Genomic DNA, 24,548 nt, shown 5'->3' with positions numbered 1-24,548 from the left:
CCATATGGACCTACATCACTCATGCTCAAAATGGCCCCAAACCCTGAGAGACTCACAGAAACTTACAGGAAAGCGGTGTCTCTTTTTCACCAAAGCAACTTTTTTTCTACAATCACTACTTTAAAGAGATGAATGACATTGCATTTCTCTTTGAAAAAGCCTACAACAATATACAACGCTAAAAATTATATTCAAAACCTAATACGTTAGTAAAGTGTATTTACATGATATGCTATGGACATCACCATATCATGCTTTGTATTGGTGGTCGCAAACCTGTGGCGATCTAGGTGTTCGGGCCCTATTCCACGGGACGATTATCGTACGCATAATCGTTAACGATAAACGATCCAAACGACCGTTATTGCGCAAGACCTGAAATTGTTCACCCATTTACATGGAACGATAATCGTTACTTATGATCGTTCTTGCGGTCATCTTGTTATCACTATTGCGTTCGTCACTACTGCGAACGTCGTCTTATTCAATGTGAAACGATTTTCGAACTTGCAACGATAAAAAAAGGTCCAGGTCTTATTAAACGATCAACAATTTCTCGTTCGGTCGTTAATCATTAACTGCTATTCAACCAAACGATTATCGTTTAGATTCGAACGACTTAACGATAATCTGAACGATAATCGTTCCATGGAATAGGGCCCTTAGTCTTCAGCTACAAGGACATACTGTGAGTTATTGCAGAACACTGCCCTATATACGAGAAGCCATGTCCTCTGGAGAATTAAATGTGCCACAAATGAAAAAAAAAAAAGCAGATCTCATTCATGTTCGGGATAGATTTAGTTCTTATATACTTATATATGTTCATTTATCATTAAGCATCCTTAAGTATTATCCTTGGTCACAAAACCGTCTAAAAGTAAAAATAACACCTGTGCCGTAGGATTATATAGTGAGTACAGACAAAATCTCAACACATCTAATATTAAAAGTACAGTTTCAAGCTGCTGGGATAACATCCATGACCGTCACAGGGATGATGTGCTCTACACAACTCTGTTGACTAGCTACAGTATGGTACAAGACTTACCGGCACTCAAGTGAGCTGTATCTTGCAGAACCAGGAAAAAAAATTAAATATATTCCTTGTGCAACCGAGCAGGTAGTTAACTCCAAGGTGGATGTGTCCTGCAGCCCGCTGTGCATCCAGACACTCTACTGTCAGTGTATGTCCGGAAGGAGAGGAGGGGGAGTGCAAAGGTCCCTGATGTCACTGAGCAAGGAGGGGCCAGGAATGCACAACTCTCCCATGTAATGTGCTGAAACCTCAGAAGCAAACATCATACCTAGAGACAAAGGGTTGGGCTGAAGACATTTTTAATCTATTCTGACAAAGGTGTAAAATGTTTCCTCATTTTAAAGTCAGTTGTTACTTTGTTCCACTACCTTCTGCCAGGAAAAAAAAAACTTTAGCATTTGTGATTGAGAACAGATGCTAAAATAGGACTTGATACAGGAACATTCTTGTTATCCTTACAGCACATGGATCCAGCTTTGTACAGCTATGTCTTAGGGGTATTCTTGTTGCACATAAAGCTTAAAGGGCAACTCCAGCTATTTTTCTTTCAAATCTGCTGGTATCAGAATGCGCCAGAGATCTTTAATTTACTTCTATGAAGGGTAGCTTCACACGTACCGTATCGATGCGGATTTGACTAAATGAATGAACGCATATTGACAGTGCGGATTTAATGCTGTGTTCATTCATTTAGTCAAATCTGCTGCGGATCCACAGCAGAAAATCTGCTGCGATATGGTACGTGTGAAGCTACCCTAAAAAATCTCAAGTATTCCAGTACTTATTAGCTGCTGTATGTCCTGCATATCTATGACATACAGCAGCTGATAAGTACTGGTAGACTTGAGATTTTTTTAATAGAAGTAGATTACAAATCGCTGACAGTTGCCCTTTAATCATCGTGTAATCAAAAGTTCTGTAACTAATTTAGATATATATTTTTTTTAAATCTATAAATTCCATTTACAGAACAAAAACAAACAAAAAAAAGTAAAGTATACTTGAAAGTTTGATATCTTCGTATTATACAATAGGTAAATTTTATTGACAAAGACTGCATCCACCTCTGCAGTGCACCAGGGACTGCCAAGGAATTATCCTCATGCAATACTTGACTGTGTAGCTTTAGCCAGTATAAAGCTTTTGGACAGTTCTCATTCAGCAGGCACCTCCGATTTCTATCACAGATTCCTTGGCATTCAATCAGCCATTTCAATAATGACAACCTTGTATATGACATATTTATTTATTTGGATGAATAACTAAGAAGTCATTGGGTTATCCTAAGCACATATGATCACTTTTCAACGAAAAAAAACTGTTTTAGAAAATATGGGCACGATGAGAGCTGCAGAAAAGCTCCAATATTTTGGTACTTTACATAGTGCTTTGTGTAAAATTTGAATGTAGGCCTAAACACCACAACACAATAGGACACGTGGATACAACAGCCTCAGCAGTTTCAGTCCTTACTTATCAGCAGGGTGGATTTGTTTTAAATCAAACTGATTTAAATCACGATTTAAATCACGATTTAAATCACTAGTCAGGAAGGCTTGATTTAAATCAGTGATTTAAATCAAAGTTTCTACCTAAACTAGTTCTTGCTACTTAAACATGCAAGTAGATGAAGATTTTTAGAATCACTTTTTATATTACTTTTTTCTCCCCAGTTTAATGGGTTAATCATTCATATTTGGACACCACTGTTCTGTTGTACTTAGGAAGGAGAAAAATAATCCTGAACTTAATAACAATTTAAATGGATTTATTCAACTGAAACAATAACAACATTACAGCATACGTTATTTGCTTAAACAAACATCCATGTTAACTACTTTGGCTAAACAAAAAAAAAAAAAAAAAAATAGTCCAAACAATCAGAAACATATTGTCTAACTTCTTGGACTTGGTACTGAAGGGGATGATTCTGTATTCATAGGTTTGTAGAACAATAGGATTAAGGTCTTTTTCTCAACTCTGTTCATGTTGTAACATTTGAGAACATATACAGCCTTTATTCTACTGAGTTAAACAACTCAGCTTTATCTCATGATGGAAGAACCTTTGGATGGTAAAATATTTTCCTCAAAAAGCAGTTTATTGAAAAAAATCCGATTTAAATAAAAAAAATCCGATTTAAATCAAAAAAATCCGATTTTTTTGATTTTTTTAAAAAAATCATTGATTTTTATCCACCCTGCTTATCAGCCATATCACAGTACTAGGAATCATCATACACCAACAGCAGAATAATATGCCCTGGAGCATACAAACTACAACACAGATGTGCAAATACTGGTAACCAAAGTCAATAGCAGATTGACAAATTTAACAGCACTTATAAGGCAGGTAGAAAAAAAACAATAGAGCATAAGTCTTGTTAAAAATCATTCTGCACAGTAGTGAAAATTAAAAAAAAAAAAAAAAAAAAAAGGGAAAAAAGGCTATAATTAATAGATTAAAAGGGGTTATTCAGCGTTCGCACATTTTTAACATGTGGCTGCCATAAGAAAATATAACAAAGACGTTATGATTGAATCCCCACGCTCCTCCAGTGTCCCCCAGGTGTCTGTGGCCGCTGTTACTTCTGAGACAGTCCGCTCTGCCAATCACTGGCTGCAGTGCTGTCCTGTCTCTGTCAGTGATGGGTTGAGCAGAGTCTCACCCCAAGACAAGTTTGCCTTAGAAGTATTGGTGTCTACAGTGGGAAACCCCAGCGACCAAATTGGGACATCGGGGGAGCAGAGAAAAGCATTATGTGTTATGTTCTCTTATATGTTAAAATGTGCAAGCGCTAGATAACCCTTATGGTATAAACGCGGCAACGATCAAACTACGAACAAAAAAAAAGTGTATGTCGTTGATTGCATCTTTTGAGCTGCCCTCAAAATCACTGCTAATTGTTCTCTTTCTCTCATTGTTTACTGTATATAGAAACAAACGCAATTACGATAGCATTAATGATTATTCATAGACATTTATCTTCTCGTCTAAACACCTATCTTTTAAAAAGGAAAAAAATCATCACTTGCTAAAAAAGCAATTTTTCTACATGTGTAAAAGGACCCTAATGGTGTGTTTACACAGACAGATTTATCTGATAGATTCTTGAAGCCAAAGCCAGGAACAGACTAAAAACAGGGAACAAATCATAAAGAAAAGGCTGAGATTTCTCCTCTTTTCCAATCCATTCCTGACTTTGGCTTAAAAAAATCTGTCAGATAAATCTGTCTGTGTAAACGCACCATAATGCTAAGTTTACACGGAGCGATAATTGGCCCGATTGCACGATTAACGATTTCGAAGTAACACATTTTTTTTTATAACAATCAGCGTTTAGACGGTACGATATATCGAACGGAAAAATCATTTTGCGATCGTTTCGCGATCGCGCACCTGCAGCCCAGCCCACGAGCAGCCCGCCCCCCCGCTCGCAGCCCGGCCCCCTGCTCATCCGCAGCCCGGCCCTACGGTCAACCGCAGCCCCCTGCGCCGCCCCGATCGCCACCCCTGCCGCTCGGAACGCCACAACCGCCGCTCCGATCGCCCCCCGCCACCGCTCCAATCGCCCCCCGCCACCGCTCCAATCGCCCCCCGCCGCTCCGATTGCCCCCCCTCCCCGCTCAGATCGCCCCGGCCACGAGCATACGTTACCTGCTCCGCGTCGCAGGTCTTCGACATCCCCCGCTCCGCTCTTCAGTGCACTGATTGGCTGAAGAGGGGAGCCGGGAATTTCAAACGGCTCCTCTTCAGCCAATCAGTGCTCCTCTTCAGCACTGATTGGCTGAAGAGGAGCCGTTTAAAATTCCCGGCTCCCTTCTTCAGCCAATCAATGAAAGGCAGCACTGATTGGCTGAAGAGGAGCCGTTTGAAATTCCCGGCTCCCCTCTTCAGCCAATCAGGTAACGTATGGTCGCGGAGCGACGGCGGCGGGGGCGATCGGAGCGGCGGCGATCGGAGCGGTGGTGGCGGGGGGGGGGGGGCCGTCGGAGCGGGCGGGGCTGCGGGCGGCGCGCGGCCGGACTATCACGCGACGACTGTTTACACGGAACGATCGGTAATTTTTTGTGATCGACAAACGACGATTTAGGAACATGTTAAAAGATCAAAATGAACGATTTTTCAATCATTCGCCGCGTTTACACGTACGATTATCATTCGAATTCGATCGTTATCGCAAAAATTCGCCAGATAATCGTTTCGTGCAAACGTAGCATAACACTATTGTTTAATGAGAAACTACACCTTTCATTTCTATGACTAGTTGATGTAAATGTGACCATTTGTGTATGCAGCTTTCTATGCACACAGCAATACCCCAGTCGCACAATAAGTGAATGGGGTGTGTGACCACAGGCAGTGTGACATGGCGATCCGTGGTCACGTGACCATGAATTGCCATGCAGCCCCAGCCTTAAAAATATGGCGCATGTTATTACGAGCACAAGCAGAGGATGCAATGCTCATTTACCTCTTTTTAGACTTATCACTATAATCATAGGTTGTTAATAACTGGGTTTAAGAACCTTTGGTTGCAAATGATACACTATTTATCAATTGTCCATGGCTTGTTATGCTATTATGTGTGACTACTGAGCAGCACATAAACCTCTTAAAAAGGCACATTTACACAGAAAAGACCAGAAATATGGTTCAGCTTAAAAACCCTTGAAGAGTTATAATCTTCTATGCTACTTTATTTTAAAGAGACTGACTGATTTAAGCAAACAACTCTAATTGGCCTAACATACCATTATTCCTTTGGTAGGCCTGACAGAGAATATGGCTTTAGGGAGTCTTTTATAGTACTTCAGTAGAGACATTCAGCAATCATGGTGATGCTCCAAATAGATCCAGATCAGATATAGAATAGGTGGTCAGCAGCAGAAGCTGTAACTACCATTTAAAAAAAAACTTCTGACATGTCATACTGACATTTCAGATGTGTATATTGGTCGGAGTCCGGCTGCTGAGAACCCCGACAATAGCTAGAATGGGCGGGCGCAGGGGAGGGGCTTTCCTCCCCTGGTAGGATATCTGGCTATTCCTGTGTTTTGAGACTTGTAACTGAGGCTCCACAGACCCCTCTTTTGCATATTTAAATTTATAGGGGGCAATGTATCAATGGAAACTCTTCAGTGAGTACTCCATTTGATTTTTTGTCGCTGGTCTCCCTGAGCTTAGCGATTGCTGTGTTTTGTTGGTCTATTTTTCATTGCCCCTGTTAGCCAGAATCCTACTCCACACTGACGAGGGGCAACTACCCCGAAACGATCGTCTGTGGATTGATGCCTGCCTTGGTAAACCCTTGTCATGTTGCAATACTCGCCACAGAGTTAGACTTTGACGCAGAAGGGGCCACCCTGGTATTTCCCTATTTATGTTCCAATACTCGCAACCGACTGGGACATAAGGGGCTATGTATCAGGGTGGTTTGGTGATCTCCCCACTGGGAGTCACCCCCTTGGCAATAGGCTTTACTCCCCTGGAGGGATATCTGGCTATTCCTGTGTTTTGAGACTTGTAACTGAGGCTCCACAGACCCCTCTTTTGCATATTTGAATTTATAGGGGGCAATGTATCAATGGAGACTCTTCAGTGAGTACTCCATTTGATTTTTTGTCGCTGGTCTCCCTGAGCTTAGCGATTGCCGTGTTTTGTTGCTTATATTAGAAGTCTACAGAGTTCAGCTCCCTGTAGCAGAGATGAACGGGCAGGGTACGCGCCCCCACACGCAGCAGCCTCTTTGTTCTAGCTATTGGCGGGGTTCTCAGCATCTTGGAATCCAGGTCCAGTCTCCTGAAGGCCTTTTTTTTAGTCTTGTGCTGGTTAAAAAAAAAAAAGAGCAAGCGCAGGAAGTCCCGGACAGTACAGTGTTTTGTTTTTGTTTTTTTTATTTGTATAGCGCTCACCTGTCTGTATGTTTTTGGGTGTGGGAGGAAACCGGAGTACCCGGAGGAAACCCACGCAAACACAGAGAGAACATACAAACTTTTTGCAGATGTTGTCCTTGGTGGGATTTGAACCCAGGACTCAAATGGCTGCCTTCTCTGTGAGTGTGCAGATGACTGGGACTTACTTTATTTGGTCCCTTTTTTTTTAACCAGCAACAGACTAGAGATGAACAAAGCAGCCGGAGATTCAACTTACGAGTCCGGCAAATTTTGGGTCAAACGCATTAAGATTTGTGAATTGAATCTTTATGAATTTCATTAAAACAGCCAAAACTATAATAGCTATAATACTAGGACTATTACAAAAGGAAAAATCACAATTAAAAAAAAATGTAATCAGCCAGTGAATCACCCAATTTCCACCATGGACAGTAGTGGACCTTGGCGGATCCGTTGCGTATACTTGGCTTGATAAAATGGACACTTTGTTGACAGCTACAAAAAAAAGAAAAAAAAGAAAAAAATCGCCTGCAATCATCCCTCCTTTCCTCTCGTCTCCTCTCTGTCCCTATATCACTCTGTTAGTCTCTCCCTGCTCTGCTCTAACTGCCTGCGGTGATTCTGCTCTCTCCTCTACACACAGCCAACTGGCCACCTCCATTTATGAACCACCATATATAGAGGGTGAGGGGGAGGTGCTAACATCAGAGAGGGGTCTGCAGCTCATTGGACAGGCGCTAGGGATTATGGTTAATCCCTTTCTCCAGCCCAGTGACGCTCCAGACAGTATGTGCGTCTGCATTTATTTTTTGCTTTGCTTATCTCTACAAAAGAACAAAAATCTGCCTTCAAGGGGACTGAACCTGGAGTAAGTATAGCTTTCAGGTAGGTTCAAATTTTTTAAAAAAAACTGATCCGTTTTGATCCATTTTTATCTATAATTGAAGTCAATGGAAAAACAGATCCAAATGGATGCTCACAATATTCTTTTTTTTTTACAAAACAAATATTTTAAAAGAACTGCAAAAATGCAGTGTGGTTCTACTCCAAAGAAGAAATAGTGTACATAGCACCCTTGCTTTATATCACATCTCCTGTTGATTTAGACTTTGAAAGTTAAAACGACAGTGCCCATTTAAAGTGAAATGATTCTACTGTAATGATAAACGAGACCTGTTTTTCTTGAATGCAGGACAGCAACCCTGAAGGGCATCAAACAGGAATGCTCTGGATGTACAGCAGTAGGACTGTACACTTGTATTAAGTTTTCACAATACGTTTCTACATTGAACAGATCCCATCACCAGGTCACTTGAATTAAGGAACCTCCAGTAATGGATTGTCATATCTTAATAAAGTCTACTTTTAACATTTTCACCACGGGGTGTCTTCTGGAGGCAGTTTGTGCAGCCTGCTCTATATGCGTCAAGTATTGTTGGGCCTATGTAAAATACAAAGGGTCCATAGAGAGGCTACAAAAAAAGGTAGAATATGTCATGAAGCAAAGAAGGTAAAATCAGAAGTCTACCACATACATATACTGTATGTAAAGATGATATAAATATGCTGTTTTTTTAGTACAGAAGATAACATCACTGTACCATTTTTTTCAGTGTGCATCTGCCTTGACTTCTGCAAAGGCAGCTAATATATATATAATGCTACAAACTCACTCCAGCTCAGACCACACTAATGGTGGTTTTACAGGGAACGATTTATCGTTCGAATTTGCAAGATAACGATCAAATTCAAACGATAATTGTACGTGTAAACGCAGTGAACGATCAAGCGCCGAGCGAGAAATCGTTCATTTTGATCTTTCAACATGTTCTCAAATCGTCGTTGATCGTTTGCAAAAAATTCGCAGATCGTTCCGTGTAAACAGTCTTTCAACGATTTCACCTATGTGTTAGATAGGCTTAAGCGATCGTTATAAAAACAACATTGTTCATTCAAAATCGTTAATCGTGCGATCGGGCGAATTATCGCTCCGTGTAAAACCACCATTAAACTTCCTTTAATTAAGCTATTTAATGTGGTTTCATTGAAAGTTAGCTATCTATGGAGAACATGTGCCATTTTGACGCAAGACCAGGAAAACTGTGTAAAATACATATTCAAATACATACATACATAGATAAAATACATATCAAATACACAAACAATAATAAATCCCCCTCTCTTTTGAGCTACATCAGAGATATTTGGAAAGCAAAATAAACTCTCTCTCTATGGTCTATGGTAGGTCTTTATATCCTTGAACCAGGATCAGTCACTGGTATATGTCAGCTGGCACATTATTAGGTTCAGGTCTAAATGCTCTGGCATACCATGCTTTGGAAAGGTTGCTTTGAAATAAAATATTACAAAGAGGTGCAGCATACCCTATGCCACTCCTTTACCCACACCCTGCAGATCACGCAACTTCTAACTGTGACTGCAGGTGGGAGGAGAGCGAAAACACTTGTTTTTCCCACTTCCAAAAAAGGACAGAAAATGCACAGCAGAAGCTTACCACCCTTTGGCTCTATGCCAGGAACAGGAGGTGCCGTCATTCAGGTAGGGTGTGTTCTGTATGTGAAGTGAACTGAAATACTTGGACAATGAGAGAGAGACACACACACAATCTACAGGGGTGGGGCAGGATGACAGCAAATGTCTGCCAGGAGAAGTCACACCTTAGACACAATACCACTGGAATTCACATATGCTTGCTGAGAGCCAGAAAAGCTTATATGTAAAGAGACTAGGGTTAAATAATTAAGTCATCAAGTAGTTAACTTTAGGTAATGAAAAGCTTAATGTAAAGTAAAGGTCCAAATTACAGATTAGCAGCAATGGGTCAGATATCTAAAGAGATATTCTGTGATGATTTTTGGAGAACTGAGTAGTTCTTTTGTTTAGAGCAAGTTTAAGGGGTTGACCAGGCTTCAAAAAACATAACTGCTTTCTTCCAGAAACAGTGCCACTCCTGTCCTTAGTTTGTGTGCGGTTTTGCGGCTCCGTTCCTTTGAAGTAAATGTAGTTTAATTGTAAAGTTACACACAATCTGGGCACAGGTGTGGTACTTTTTTGGCAAGACAGTAGCTGTGCTTTTTCTACTCCTGCAGTATGAAAAAACATACTTAACACTAACATTATCAATATAAAACAAAATTCTAAAATGTAAATCACAGGTTCAGCTTTAGTTCCTCAGTTAAACCTACACTTATGTGAGAAAACTGCACAGACAGAAACTTACTGATATACTCATATCACGGGAACGAGAGACGAGAGAAAGTGATCCAAGTGAGCCAGACGTTGGAGAACCTTAAAGTGACTGTACCACCAGGCCCAGGCTGAAGCACTGGAGGCGGGCCGACCCACCCTTAGTGGGAGGAAACCCCCGCCCCTCTATGATAGGGTTCCATTGATTCTAATGGAGTCACGTCATGGAGGGGCTGGAGTTTCTTCCCACTAAGGGTGGGTCGGCCCGCCTCCAGTGCTTCAGCCTGGGCCTGGTGGTACAGTCACTTTAAAGGAGAACTTCGGCGGATTATAAAAGCTGGCAGCAGGCAGGGGGGAAATTGATTACAAGTACTAACTTACTTCTCCCCGTGCCGCAGGGCACCATTCCAGTCACTGATTGACTAAGCAGCCAGTCCTCCAGCCGAGACAGGCCTTTTACCCATCATCACAACTCGGGGGGGAAAATGCCTTCCGGCAGGGGGTCCCGCAGCCGAGCCCACCATTCACCACGGGCACATGGAGAGGTAAGTCCATACTTATAATTAAAGGAGAAGTCCGGCGATTTTAAAAATCTGGCAGCGGGGAATTTAAACAAAAAAAAAAGACCTTATCTGCTAAACCATAAGCTTACTTATTGCGTTTAACTCCTAAAGATTAAATAAAAATAATGAAATTTTTCAATAATTCGGTTTGCCATGCTTGTCATTTTTTGGCGTAAAACCTGTAGAATTTTATCATTATCCTATAGAGGCATGGGGGGGGCTGTAGTGCATCTCTTCTTTCTTTCCCCCCTGCTGTGTCAAACATAACTAAACTCTCTGTGCGGTCCTGTCTATGCCTTGCCCTCTCCCTCCAGCTGCTTTGCTATAAAGGGGTTAATGGTGCACAAAAAAGGGGGCAAGCCATTATACAGTATTTGCAGTCTGCGCAAATGCGGACTGTTATGGAGGCACATCAGCACTGTGGACAGCACTACAGATGTGTGATCGTGTCTTGGGCTATGTTTAGACACAGCAAAATATGGGCATATTTTCAATGAAATAATGTGCTTTATTAAAGTCTATTGGGAATTGATCATAAGAGAAAAAACGTCCGTAAATGCGCAGATTCATGAAAACAATTAACATAATTTATCAGCAATTATTCATCATTTATAACTTGTTTTTCACAAAAGGGACATTTTTTCACCTGTTCACATGTGGTTTAATTTTATCTCCAAATTACAGCCATATTTTGGTATTATTTACAGTGTGTGAACATACACCCATAGGGTAGCTTCACACACACACACCGTACCGCAGTGAACTTTCTGCTGCGGATACGCAGCAGATACACAGCAGATTTGATGTAAGTAACAGAACACAGCATCAAATCTGCACCATCAAATCTGCTGTAGATCTGCTGCGCATCGGTCATGTGGGTATAACACAATGTCCAATTAACAAGCAGCTCCACAGCTGGTGTAATCAACCAAATCCACAAATAATGGACAAAAACAACAATTTCTTTAGTAAATGCTTAAAAACTTCATTTTTTGCAACAAACACATATGTACGTTATCAAAAACTTTGATGCCACTACTTTGTCACAAGGTGTTATTTATACTTCATGCTTGAAGAATGTACTTATATACACTGCTCAAAAAAAATAAAAGGGAACACTCAAATAACACATCCTAGATCTGAATAAGGGTGGCTTCACACATACCGACTCGCAGCAGAAAACTCCCTGCGAGCCGAGGTCCTGGAAGGCCCCTATCACTACATACAAGCAGTGGCCTGAAAGACCGCTGTGTGTATGTAATGCAGCCGCCCCCTTAACCCCTTCGGCTCCCGCACCGGTGCTGCACCGCTGTCTCCATACATTACCTGGCTCTGGCTGCACTGGGTCCCGGTGTCTTGCCCTGCCGCCCAGCCAATCAGTGGCTGTGGCTGGGCAACACACTGATTGGCTGGGCGGCAGAGCAGGAGCCCGGGACCCCGTACAGCCAGAGCCAGGTAATGTATAGAGACAGCGGTGCGGGACCTGTGCGTGAGCCGAAGGGGTTAAGGGGGCGGCTGCATAACATACACGCAGCGGTCTTTCAGACCACTGCTTGTATGTAGTGATAGGGGCCTTCCAGGACCTTGGCTCGTAGCAGAAACTCACAGGGAGTTTTTATGCTGCGAGTCGGTATGTGTGAAGGCACCCTAAATGAAATATTCTCATTGAATACTTTGTTCTGTACAAAGTTGAATGTGCTGAAAGCAAAATCTCCCAAAAATCTTTAATGGATGCCTGTATTTGGAGCCACACAGAAAATTAAAGTGGAAAAGAACACTCCAGGCTGATCCAACTTTGATGTAATGTTCTTAAAAAAGTATAGTCGAAATGAGTATTGTGTGTGGCTACCTCTGGCGAGCACATTGAGGGCTGTGCAGCCCTCCAAATAAATGCCACCCAACACCATTACTGACCCACTGCCAAACCAGTCATGCTGAAGGATGTTGCAGGCAGCAGATCGCTCTCCACAGCATCTCCAGTCACGTCTGTCACATGTGCTCAGTGTGAACCTGCTTTCATCTGTGAAGAGCACAGAGGGCGCCAGTAGTGAATTTGTCAATCCTGGTGTTCTATGACAAATGCCAAGTGTTCTGCAGGGTGTTGGGCTGTGAGCACAATTCACATCTGTGGACGTCAGGCCCTTATACAATCATCATGCTACCACAAGTGTAAAAGCCCCACAAACATTCCAAAGTGACCAAAACATCAGCCAGAAAGAATAGGTACTGAGAAGTGGTCTGTGATCCCCACCTGCAGAACGACTCCTTTATTGAGTGTATCTTTCTAATTGCCAATAATTTTCACCTGCACTCTATTCCATTTGCACAACAGCATGTGATATTGGTTGTCAATCAGTGTTGCCTCCTAGTGGACAGTTTGATTTCACAGTCCCATTTATCCCTATAGAGCACAAACTCGCAGCGGGATTGACATCCCGCTGTGAGTATGTGCATTAACCCCCCACCGGCCGCAGCCCCCGCCGAGAGCATACATAACTTGCTCGGTGCCGCAGCTGCATAAGTATGTGCTCTATAGGGATGAATAAGCGGACTTAGGGTGCCTTTACACAGAGAGATTTATCTGACAAATTTTTGAAGCCAAACCCAGAAACAGACAATGAACAGAACAGGTCATGAAGGAAAGACCAAGATTCTCCTCTTTTCAAATGCATTCATGGCTTTGGCTTCAAAAATCTCCCCGATGCAATGCTACGTCCCCTTCCCACCTACTTGGAGACCCAGACACAGAACATTAAAAAAAACAATTATCGTGCCTTTAAATTGTCTGAGCTAGGCACCATACATATAAAGTACAAGGCACAAAGAGCTTAAGTATGGAAGGCATAAACTTGCACTAAAAAACATTGTATATGAACTTAGCACAAATAAAATCTGACACAGACCTTGGAAAGCACCATTTATTAGCTTACACTACAAAACTGTTGCATTTGCTGATAACAATGACAAAGTGAAATGTATTGCCTTGAGCCTCTCAGCTACACAAATTTAACTTTCCCACAAGGAGCACAAGGATTTTTCATAACTTCTTGTTAAGTCCATCTACTGTACCTGTAGCGTTGTGTCCACCCTATGAGTTATTTCCTGTAAACATACCTTTGGTGACTAATGACGACATAATATAAGTAGATATACAGTCTGAATGATTGTGAACCTTTTAGAGTTTTCTATATTTCTCCATACATTATACCTAAAACTACACAAATTTTTTTACACAAGTCCTAAAAGGCAGATAAAAAGAACTAATGCAAACAAATGATTAAAAAATATTACACTTGATCATTTATTTACTGAGCAAAATCATCCAATATCACAGACCTGTGAGTGGCAATGTTATGCAGAAATATAGAAAATTCTGAAGAGTTCATGAACCTTCAAACACCACTGTATATTGGGTGTAAATCAGGCAACTAAACAAGATAATACTAGAACGTGCATTGTATGTAGAGACTGGCAAAAAGGAACAACATTTTGCTAGTAGGCATAAATTGTAGTGAAAATTTACAGCAGATTAGACGTTTGAGGCTGCTGTACAGGGCATGAGGCTATGACCAAATGTAAAGGCCCTATTCCCCGGAACGATTATCGGCCATATTCGGGCGATATCGGCTGCTACGGACGATAATCGTTCCGTGGAATTGAAAGCAACGACCAGCCGACATTGTTCATGCCAGCTGATCGGTGCGTCGTTTGTCTTTCAAACATGTTGAAAGACAAACGACTGATACAACAACGATCTGCCTTCATCTTACGGCTCTTTCTCAGACAGATTTTTTTTAACCAAAGCCAGGAATGGACTATAAACAGAGAACAGGTAATAACGGAAAGACTGAGATTTATCCTCTTTTCAAATCCATTCCTGGCTTTGGCTTAAAAAAAAACCTGTCAGATAATTTGTTGGTGTAATAGGGCCCTAGCATGTATGATCTGCCATGTTGTCAGTCACACTAGTTCAGCATGCACTAAGGTAATAGGATGAACAAAGGTTAAATATTTAATTGTTTTCCCACTTGTGGTGGGTCACATGTAAGGCATATACAGAACTTTGGTCACATGACCTTTCATTAGACCTTCCAACTTCTACTAGAAGCTGCTAGACTACATATATCTCCATTAGGAACATTACATGCTAACATTCAGTAAAGTCTACTGTATCAGTGATCAGGAGATCACTGTTGAAGGTGCATTAATTGAACTCATGCATAGTTACAAAAAAAGTGGTAAATAAAATATACCAAAACACCTTACAACCCAAATAAAAGTATATGTATTCCCCATAAAAGTGAAATGGTACACAGACCATAAAAATATACACATATTTGGGATGGCCATGTTTGTAATAACACCAGGAATAAACTTATAACACTATTCATACAGCACAGTGAACATTGTAAAAAATAATGATAAAACTGTTGACCCCTAAGGGAGTCCAATAAAAAGGAACAGTAGAAAAGGCCAATAGAAAAGGCTTTTTACTGACTGTTTGTAACTACAGGGTTATTTGCTGCTTCTCCTACTAATACCATATGTGTAAATGGGGATCACTTATTTTAACCAATACATCATTGATTTTAATTAATTTTATTTGTATTGTGGCCTTCAATGCAATGTAAAGATTTTTTTAATGTTCATTATCTTTGAGGTTCTGTCTATGTATACTCTCTTTTTTTCTTAATTGCTACGGTATATGATATTTTTTGAGCATGGGGGCTAGCACTCATGTCTATACTTGTGGTGCCCACTAACATTTCATACTAGAGTTTTGTCAATCCATAAAAAAAAAAAAATAATCAAAAACTCATTATGGCTAAAAAAATTTTATCAATAAAAAAATAAAATAAAAAATTTCCCCCCCAAAATGATCCCACACACAGAAATAAGAAAGCTATGGATCTTGGAATCTGGCTGTTCATGTTTTGTTTATGGTATGTATTGTGCTAAAGTTTTCCAGAGAATATATTTATTATGTTATTTTTACCACAAGCTGAATAGGGCTTTTAAGCAATTTTGTAGGCAAAAAAATAGCATTTTTCAATTATCTTCCCTCCCAAAAAAGGTTAGTAAAAGTTAAAGAGGTAGTTGAGCAAAAACTGGTGCCAGAAAAAGCTGTAATCTGTAAATTACTTCTATTTAAAAAATCAAGTCTTCCAAATCGGTTGCTGTATGTCCTGCAGGAAGTGGTCTATTCTCTCCAGTCTGACACAATGCTCTCTGCTGCCACCCCTGTCCATGTCAGGAATTGTTCAGAGCAGTAGAAAATCCTTATAGACTATTTATTTTAATCAATAAAGCCCCTATTCCACAGGGTGACAATGAGGAGCAAATGAGCGCAGTCAGCGCTCATTTGCTCCTCGTTCCCCGCTATTGCACGCGGCAGCAGCAAGCGGGTGAGTCCAGGGGGGTGATTGCTAGATCGTCCGGGCAGCACATAGGCTAGCATATAGCGGCAGTCTGCTGCAGCCGCTCCTATTCCTCTGAGCCACGGCAGCATATTGTTGCTATATGAGTCGTTTGTCTTTCATCATGTTGAAAGACAAACGACTGCAACGATGAGCCGACATTGTTCAGGTCGGCTTATCGTTGCCTTCTATTACACAGAATGATTATTGGCCGATAATCGTTCCGTGTAATAGGGCCTTAAGTTACATAAATATAAAATGACACCATTAAAAAGTAAAGGCAAATTCACACAGGTGGATCTGCAGCGGATTTAACGCTGCAAATTCGCAGCTAAATCAGCAGCGGATCGACCCCCTGTGAATTCCAATGCAATTACATACTCGCGGCGGGATTGTCATCCCGCTGCCAGTATGTAAGTGCTGGCCCCATTAACCCCTGCCGCCCGGGATAATACATTACCGGCACCACGATCCGGTGGCATCTGAGGCTCCCAGAGGTCCCACGCAGCCAACCAGTGACTGTGGCGGGGCCGTGCACTGATTGGTTGTGCGGGACTGCCGGGAGTTGGGAGCCTCAGATGCCGCCAGTAATGTATCATCCAGAGCGGCGAGGGTTAATGGGGCCGGCACTTACATACTGGCAGTGGGATGACAATCCCGCTGCGAGTATGTAATTGCATTGAAATTCACAGGAGATCGATCCACTGCCGATTTAGCTGCAAATTCGCAGCGTTAAAACCGCTGCAGATCCGCCTGTGTGAATTTACCCTTAAATCTGTCAGGCAAAAATAAAGTGCGGCGTATGGCTCCAGTGTCTCATTCATTAGGAAGTGTACACCTCTTAAAGGGGTTATCCAGTGTTGGAAAAAGCGTGGTCACTTTCTTCTAAAGACAACATGACTTATCTCCAGTTCAGGTGTGGTTTGCAATTAAGTTCCATTCACTTCAAGGAAACTGAGGTGTAAAGCCCCACCCAAACTGGAGACAAGAGTGGTGCTGTCTCTGGAAGAAAGTGGCCATGTTTTTCAACACTGGATAAGCCCTTTAATGAATCAGGCGGGGCTAAGGACCAGTGTGTGAGAATTTGCCCCATAGTCTTCCAACCACACCACTGGAACTTGGAAAATTACAATGCAGGTGGTAACCTGACCTTACAGTAATGGAACATACACCGACTACAACAAAATATAACTGCTTTCCATTAGTTAACGCTCAAGAAGCACTCTGATCCTTCTCTCATCTTCTAACTACTTTCTCAACAATAGCAAAACTATGATGTAATGGCCCCTTTCTGTATTTTACATGTATCTACACATTACACCTATACTTTTATACATAATTACAGAGTACTTACTGCTAGTTGCTTTTACCTGTTAGAACATGTTATTGAATGGTTAGATCATCCCTGTTTATATTAAAGTAGTTTGCAGAAGACTCAGCAGATCTCTGACTGGGAATGCATTTGTTTGAATATTTTTTTCAGGATATTCAGTAATATAGTGAAGGCACAAATTATACCGCTTCTTCTGACTGGAGTGTGTCAGCACAACTAAGAGCAATGTCAACTTTTTTTTATCCTGGAGAGTTTAAGGAGAAGTCCGACAAAAATATTTATTAAAGTATTGTATTGCACAGCAAAAGTTATACAAATCCCTAATATACACTTATTACGGCAAATGCACATAAAGTGTTTTTTTCCCTGCACTTACTACTACATCAAGGCTTCACTTCCTGGATAAAATGGTGATGTCACAACCCGACTCCCAGAGCTGTGCGGGCTGTGGCTGCTGGAGAAGATGATGGCAGAGGGATGCTCAGCGTCCCTCCAGGGCCCTGTGTCCCTCGGTGTCCCCCTGGTCGTGACATCACCATGTTATCCAGGAAGTGAAGCCTTGATGTAGTAGTAAGTGCAAGGAAAAATTACTTTATAAGCATTTCCCGTAATAAATGTATATTGGTGATTTGTATAAACTATTGGGGGGCAATACAATACTTTAATAAAAAATTTTGCCAGACTTATCTTTTAATGCAAAAACGTGAGATGTGGCTCAGCACTCATAAATGACTGCTGGTAAGCAAATTACTTCATATGAGGTTGCCCTCACATATGCTTTTTGATGTGGCATTTTTCAGGCCTGCCAAAGAGCCTCAAAAACACTATAGAGGAGAGAGAAATGCCACCCCAAAAAAATGCAGAGTGTGTTCGGCAAATCCTAAACTTCCACTGACTTCCAGCTTTTTTCCAGGATTTTAAAGGGAATCTGTCAGCTGTAATTTATTTTCCAAACAGCAGACACTGTAAGATAGCTGGTAGGACAAGGAGACACACAGTACCTTTCATATATTAAGCTGTGCTTCCAGGATGCAGAGAAATGCTTTTATTCTCTGGTAGTCAAAGAAGTTTTTCCAAGCTCCTGGTCTGATGCAAGCTGGAATGTCTCCTCTCTATGGGAGGGGAAGGAGGTGTAACAGCTTGGTGCTGATCAGGAGCTTGGGAAAGCCTCTTTGATTCTTCTTATGTAATAAAATTATTTTTCTAAATCCTGGAACCACAGATAGATAGCTATTAGATCAGGGAGACACATGGTACTTTTTATATATCTAACAGCATAAGGAGTTTGGAACATGAGTTGCAACTAACAGATTCCCTTTAAGGAATTGTGAAACCAGTCTTAGGGTCCCTTAGTTCTAGGGGACAGTTGAAACCCATCCCAATTGATATTGATAGCAAACCATTGTCTCAGGGCCTCCAGTAAACTCGTGTGATACTTATCAAATATAAATATGTGGCTGTTACAAATTGGAAAATATGAGAAACCTGTTTCACATTATTCTACAGCAGTGATGCAGACACTAGTGCTACTAATCATGCCCACACATATAAGAACAGACATAATATAGTATATAATGTTGTGCTCAAACATTTACATACCTCAGCAGAATGTTTGCTTTCTTGTCCTTTTTTCAGAGAATATAACCAGCCAGGTTAAGGTTAAGGGTGCCTTCACGTGTAACAGATCTGCAGCGGATTTCACGCTGCGAATTCGCAGCGAAATCCACTGCTGATCCAGTGCCATTCTTCTATGAGAACACATACTCGCAGCTGGATTGACATCCCGCTGTGGGTATGTGAATTAACCCCCGCCAGCCGCAGCCGAGAGCATATATCATCTGCATGTAAGGCTCGCGACTCCGGTCCCGCTCAGCCAATCGGTGCATGGCAGCACTGACTGGCCGAGCGGAACCGGAGCCGGGAGCCTCACATGCAGCCGCGGCGCTGAGCAGGTAATGTATGCTCTTGGTGGCGGACGGTTAACTCACATACTCACAGTGGGATTTCAATAAAATCCGCTACGGATCCGTTACGTGTGAAGGCACCCTAAAAGTGTTTCCTTCAGTCAGCCCCAATTCTTTCCACTCAAAGTTGCAAACACCTGCTGTGCCTTCCTTTTCCTGCTCTAAAAGATCCAACACAGCTGGAGAAGGTAGAAGAAATTTTAAGTTCCCACCCTAGGAGAATTTGGAGAACATTTAATGCTGGCAATGTGATGTAAGGCTAGGTTCACACTGCGTTTTCAGCATCCGTTTAACGGATCCGTTTTTTTTAACGTCCAGAAAAATAGGGTCAGCAACGTTTTTTGGTCCGTTTTGGTCCGCCAAAAAAAACGGATCCGTTTTTTTTTATAATGGAAGTCAATGGAAAAACGGATGCACACAAATGAATCCGTTTTTTGCAATCCGTTTTTCATGCGTTTTTTGCAAAAAACGGATGCGTTAAACGGATGCTGAAAACGCAGTGTGAACCTAGCCTAAGGTGGAAATCGCAATCCTTCATCTAAGATTGAAATGTCGGTAACAGGGGCCCATTGGCAGGTGTCACCACACGTGTATAGACATGCTGTTTCTAAATGCTAAAGTCAGAGATTTAGGGCTCGTTCACACAGAGCAAAAGCAGCTGAATTTCTGTGCTGAAATTTCAGCCGTTAAAATAGGTGCAGAGCTAATTTCCATTGTGTTGAATGGAAATTCTGCTCTGCAGTTCACACAGTGGAATTTCCGCACTGAACTAATCCGCTTTCCGCCAGAAGAATGAACATGTTCATTCTTCCGCTAGCGGAAGCCTATACAAACCAATGGGGCTCTAATTTTCAGTTTCAGCGCGGAATATGCGTGTATTCAGCGCGGAATACAAGCTTAATACAAGCGGAAATTACGTGCTGAATCAGCAAGGAAATGGGGAAAAAAGGGGGGAGGAGGATTCTAGTATATATTCTGGTATAGTCTAGTTTACTCGCCAAATACTCGCTGAATTTCAGTGCTGAATGCATGCGGATTCAGCGCGGATTCCTCGAGTATTCCACGCTGAATTTGTCAAGAGCTGATTACGAGCTGAACACTTTCCTAGCGGAATACGCAGGGATTCTGCTTACATTCTGCTTATACTCTGCTCGGAATTCAGCGTCAGTTGATTTCAGGCGGAAATATTTCCTCGCGTAATCCGCCCCTTTTGCTCTGTGTGAACGTAGCCTTAAAGGGCAGGTAAGTTGGGGCGTGGTTAGTGCAGTGGGGGCAGGGCTAGAGGACAGCGGTAAAGCACATAAAGGATCATCAACTGTTCTGTTTACCTGCACAATTTCTGGCTTAACGGCCGTGCATTTCCCATAATAAGTGTATATTGGTGATTTGAATAACTTTTGGGAGACAATACAATACCTTATAAAAAAAAAAATTTCCGGACTTCTCATTTAAGTTACACCCCTGATGCTATGTAATATAGTCATGGTTTAAATTATATCTTTGTACTTTGCCATCATAGGTTGAGTTTAAGAAGAAACTCCTTCCTACGTCAGATAAGGATGGAATTTTTACAAGGAAGCTTAATGAAGACAACAACATAAAAACACATGCAATATCATGGCTAGTTCCAAAGGTCTTTTGTGTCAACTAACATTTTTTTTCATGCACTACCAAACAACCTGTTAACTTGGAACAGACTGCATAACATACCTAGAACTTTATAGCTAATGTAGCATTAGGTACATCACTTTTTTTTTTTTACAGTAGCAAATCGGCACAGGAATCCAATTGTTACTGTCTTTTTTTTTTTTTTTTTTTTAAGCAACCCAGTTCCTGCGCGCGATGCTGTTCTTTTGCTCTGCACCAGCCTGGCTCTATGCATTGGAGGTGAACCATCTGCTCCCCAGTGTCATTATTTCCCCTCCCCACTGTGATGCAGTTCCATCGATTCTACTAGAGACGCGTCACAGAGGGGATATTGTCACACTGGGATCAGTGGGTCAGCCTCCAGTGCATAGAGCCAAGCTGGTGCACAGCAAAAGAACAGCACTGGGCGCGTTTCAAGAAAAGAACCGTGCCACAGGGATTCCAGCACCAGCACCGAACAATGTTGGTACAATCGCTTTAATGCTGAAAAAAAATTTGTATTGTTTTCTATAGATGCTTCTATAAGACTGGGTTTAAAAGAGACCTTTCACCCTGGCAATCGCCGTTCCTATGGACGTCGGACTCATCTCTGGTCATTTACATATAGGGAGAGATTTTTCAAACATGGTGTAAAGTAAAACTGGCTCAGTTGCCCCTAACAACCAGATTTCACCTTTCATTTTCCAAAGAGTCTGTGAAGAATGAAAGGAGGAATCTGATTGGTTGCTAGGAGCAACTGAGCCAGTTTCACTTTACACCATCTTTGATAAATCTCTCCCATAGTGCGCACAGTCCAAAGGGCGGCAATTTCTCTGTGGCAGGACCAGCTTCTGGAACAAGAAGGGGTAAGTATCAAGGTCTCTACCAATGGGTCAGGCGGGCTCTGCCCCAGCTGCCTGGGTGAAAGGTCTCCTTTAAATGTGTTTTTCCCAGCAATCACGCTGTAGCCTGTCATTAACCCCTTAAACACCGCAATTGCGGCACAATTGCGGAGTTTAAGTGTAAGTGACAGGAGCAGCTCCTGTCACTTACTGATCGGGACCGCTCGAAGTGTAACTGTGGGGGTCCCGATCGCTGTGTCAGACCGCTGGAGATCTCTTACCTTCCTCTTCCTGCCACAGGCAGGCTCAATGAGCAGAGCGCCTATTACACTGACCAATGCTATGCCTATGGCATAGCAATGACCAGTGTATGCAATCTATTGATAGCATATAAAAGTCGCCCAAGAGAACTTAAAATGTGTAAAAAAAGAATACCCCAAGGGCCCTCCCCAATAAAAATTTGAATCACCCCCTATCCCATTTTATAAAACATATAAAAACAAATGAATAAATAGATGTATTATACACCATATCATGTGTAATTGTCCAATCTATTAAAATGTAACAATCGCCATCCTGTACGGTGAACGGCGTAAATGAAAAGGGAAAAAAGCGCCCGGATAACCGATTTTTTGTTACATTATATATTAAAAACATTTATAAAAAGTCATCAGAACGTCCAATCTACACAAAGATGATATTAATAAAAAGTAGAGATGCCCCATACAGCCCCGTAGGTGAAAAACTAAAACCAATATAGGAGTCACAATAGGGCTATTTTATTACTTATTAACCCTTAGAGGATCGGGCCAATTAAAATTTTTGCGTTTTTGTTTTTTCCTCCTTGTGCTTAAAAGTAGGGATGAGCGAACTTTTGAAAAGTTCAGTTCGGTTCGATCTGGGGAACTTTCGTGAAGTTCGGATTCTGACGAACCGAACCTAAAACAAACCTTGCTATAACGGATGAATAATTGCAGCTACAATAGTGGGAGTCTAATAGGGTATAGTTTCGTTTAGTTGCAGTTGCTATTACAATGAAAAAAGTAGAAAAAAATCAAAGTGCAAAAAAAGTGAAAAAAAATTAGCCAAGGTGTAAGTGATTACAAGGTACATAGGACACAAAGTTCCTTGGACCCAGTAGGGTGGAAAACAGACATTTGACAGTGGAACCAGCAGGAGGAAGAGGAGGAGAAGGTGGCGGCGCCACTTTATTGCACCCAGCCCAGTATGATTGAGAACAGACTATTTGAGGAGGAGGCAGTACCTGATTGCACCCAGGCCAGTATGATTGAGAACAGACTATTCATGGAGGAGGATGTTCAGCCTTGGAGTGGTGGCCTGGGAATCCTCCCTGATGATGTTTTTCACCGCACTTTCAAGAACACGGACGAGTGGGATGATGTCGTTGATGCCTGCTCACAGAGTCGCGTCCTTAAAAGGGATCAACAATTGGCACAACATGTTCGAAGAAACCTGTGCACTATGAGGTTTATTTGACCTTGGTTCAGCCATTCATATATCTCCTACCTGATGGTCCGGAGGAGCTCCTGCCCACTGTGGCTCCGTTCACCCAGGCTCAAAAAATGCAGAACAGCCTGAGAGCGCCGGGCCTGACATCGTTGGTAAGACACCGGGGCAGGTTGGACTGCAGTCAAAGCGGTGGATGGTTGCAAGCTGATGGAGGCAGAACTTTTGCAGAACTGGCCCCCTAAAGCACGGGGGAGGTGACAGTGGCAAGAATGGGCTAACATTTTGGTGGTCTTCTGGGGGAATGTTGACCCAATGGGAACTAACAGACATGTACTGCCCTTGCCCATAATTAAAAGGACCAGACATCAGCACTGGGGTCGCCAACATTTTTCTTAAAAACTGTGCAGTGATGGGACAGCTGATGAGACTTTTTTTTTTTTTTTTTGGCCGTTTTTTTAAAAAACTTTTTTTGTTGCGGCTAAATGGGGTTCTCCTATTTTTTTGAACCAGAATTGTAAAGATATGAACTGAGATTTTCCCTTAATAAATTCGATAAGCTAGAACACTGAAGTTGCTTTCATGTGTCTTGGTTGATACTCACAGACAGCTGTCACATTACATTTTTGATTAGGCAGCACCCAGATATATCTGAGGAGACTAATTTAAGGTCTTGCTCCTAACAGGGGTGACGGCACACATCTTGATATTCACAGAAAACCAGGATACAAGGCATTATAGGAGTAATAATCCCTTGTATCCTGGTCTATTCTGTGAAAAAAGTACAATTTTGCGTCGCTGTTGTTATTTTTACCAGATTCGTAACGAACTTTCTCAAAGTTTGGTTTGGTTCTGAACCGAACTTTTTGCAAAGTTCATAACAAATCTGGTTCTTAATGGTTTCGGTTCGCTCATCCCTACTTAAAACACCCCTAGGCGGCCAAGGACGTGTGGGATACGAAAAAGGATTTCATAAAGAAAAAATTAAAAAATTCAACATTAGAAAATCTGTGTAAGGGTAAATTCACACGGGCGGGCTCACAGCGAGATTCTCGCTGAGAGCCCGGCAGGTCCTGGCAGTTCCCATACACTACATACTTGCTGCGGTCTAAACGACCGCAGCGAGTATGTAATTATACCGCCCTTAACCCCTTCTGCTCCCCCGCTGTAAGCATACTTTACCTGTCCTCGCT

At 41.9% G+C, this 24,548-nt stretch overlaps 1 protein-coding gene across 2 annotated transcripts in view; it reads right to left on the bottom strand.

The window, feature by feature from the left end:
- Window positions 1-24,548, bottom strand: part of LOC138769942 (myosin-10-like) — a 273,325-nt gene that overhangs the window by 203,779 nt on the left and 44,998 nt on the right. Inside the window, exon 1 of one of the 2 annotated variants that reach the window (XM_069948701.1) lies at window positions 1,052-1,194. The exons of the other annotated variant lie outside the window; for it this stretch is intronic. The gene's annotated coding sequence lies outside the window, so the exon portion shown is untranslated. Of the gene's footprint in view, window positions 1-1,051; window positions 1,195-24,548 lie in introns of those variants that run through there. 2 annotated transcript variants of the gene reach the window in all.

Source organism: Dendropsophus ebraccatus, chromosome 12 (assembly GCF_027789765.1).
Source record: "Dendropsophus ebraccatus isolate aDenEbr1 chromosome 12, aDenEbr1.pat, whole genome shotgun sequence".
Taxonomy (NCBI): Eukaryota; Metazoa; Chordata; class Amphibia; order Anura; family Hylidae; genus Dendropsophus; species Dendropsophus ebraccatus.
The sequence above is the reverse complement of the archived record's forward strand: the minus strand, read 5'-3'. Positions and strand labels throughout refer to the sequence as shown.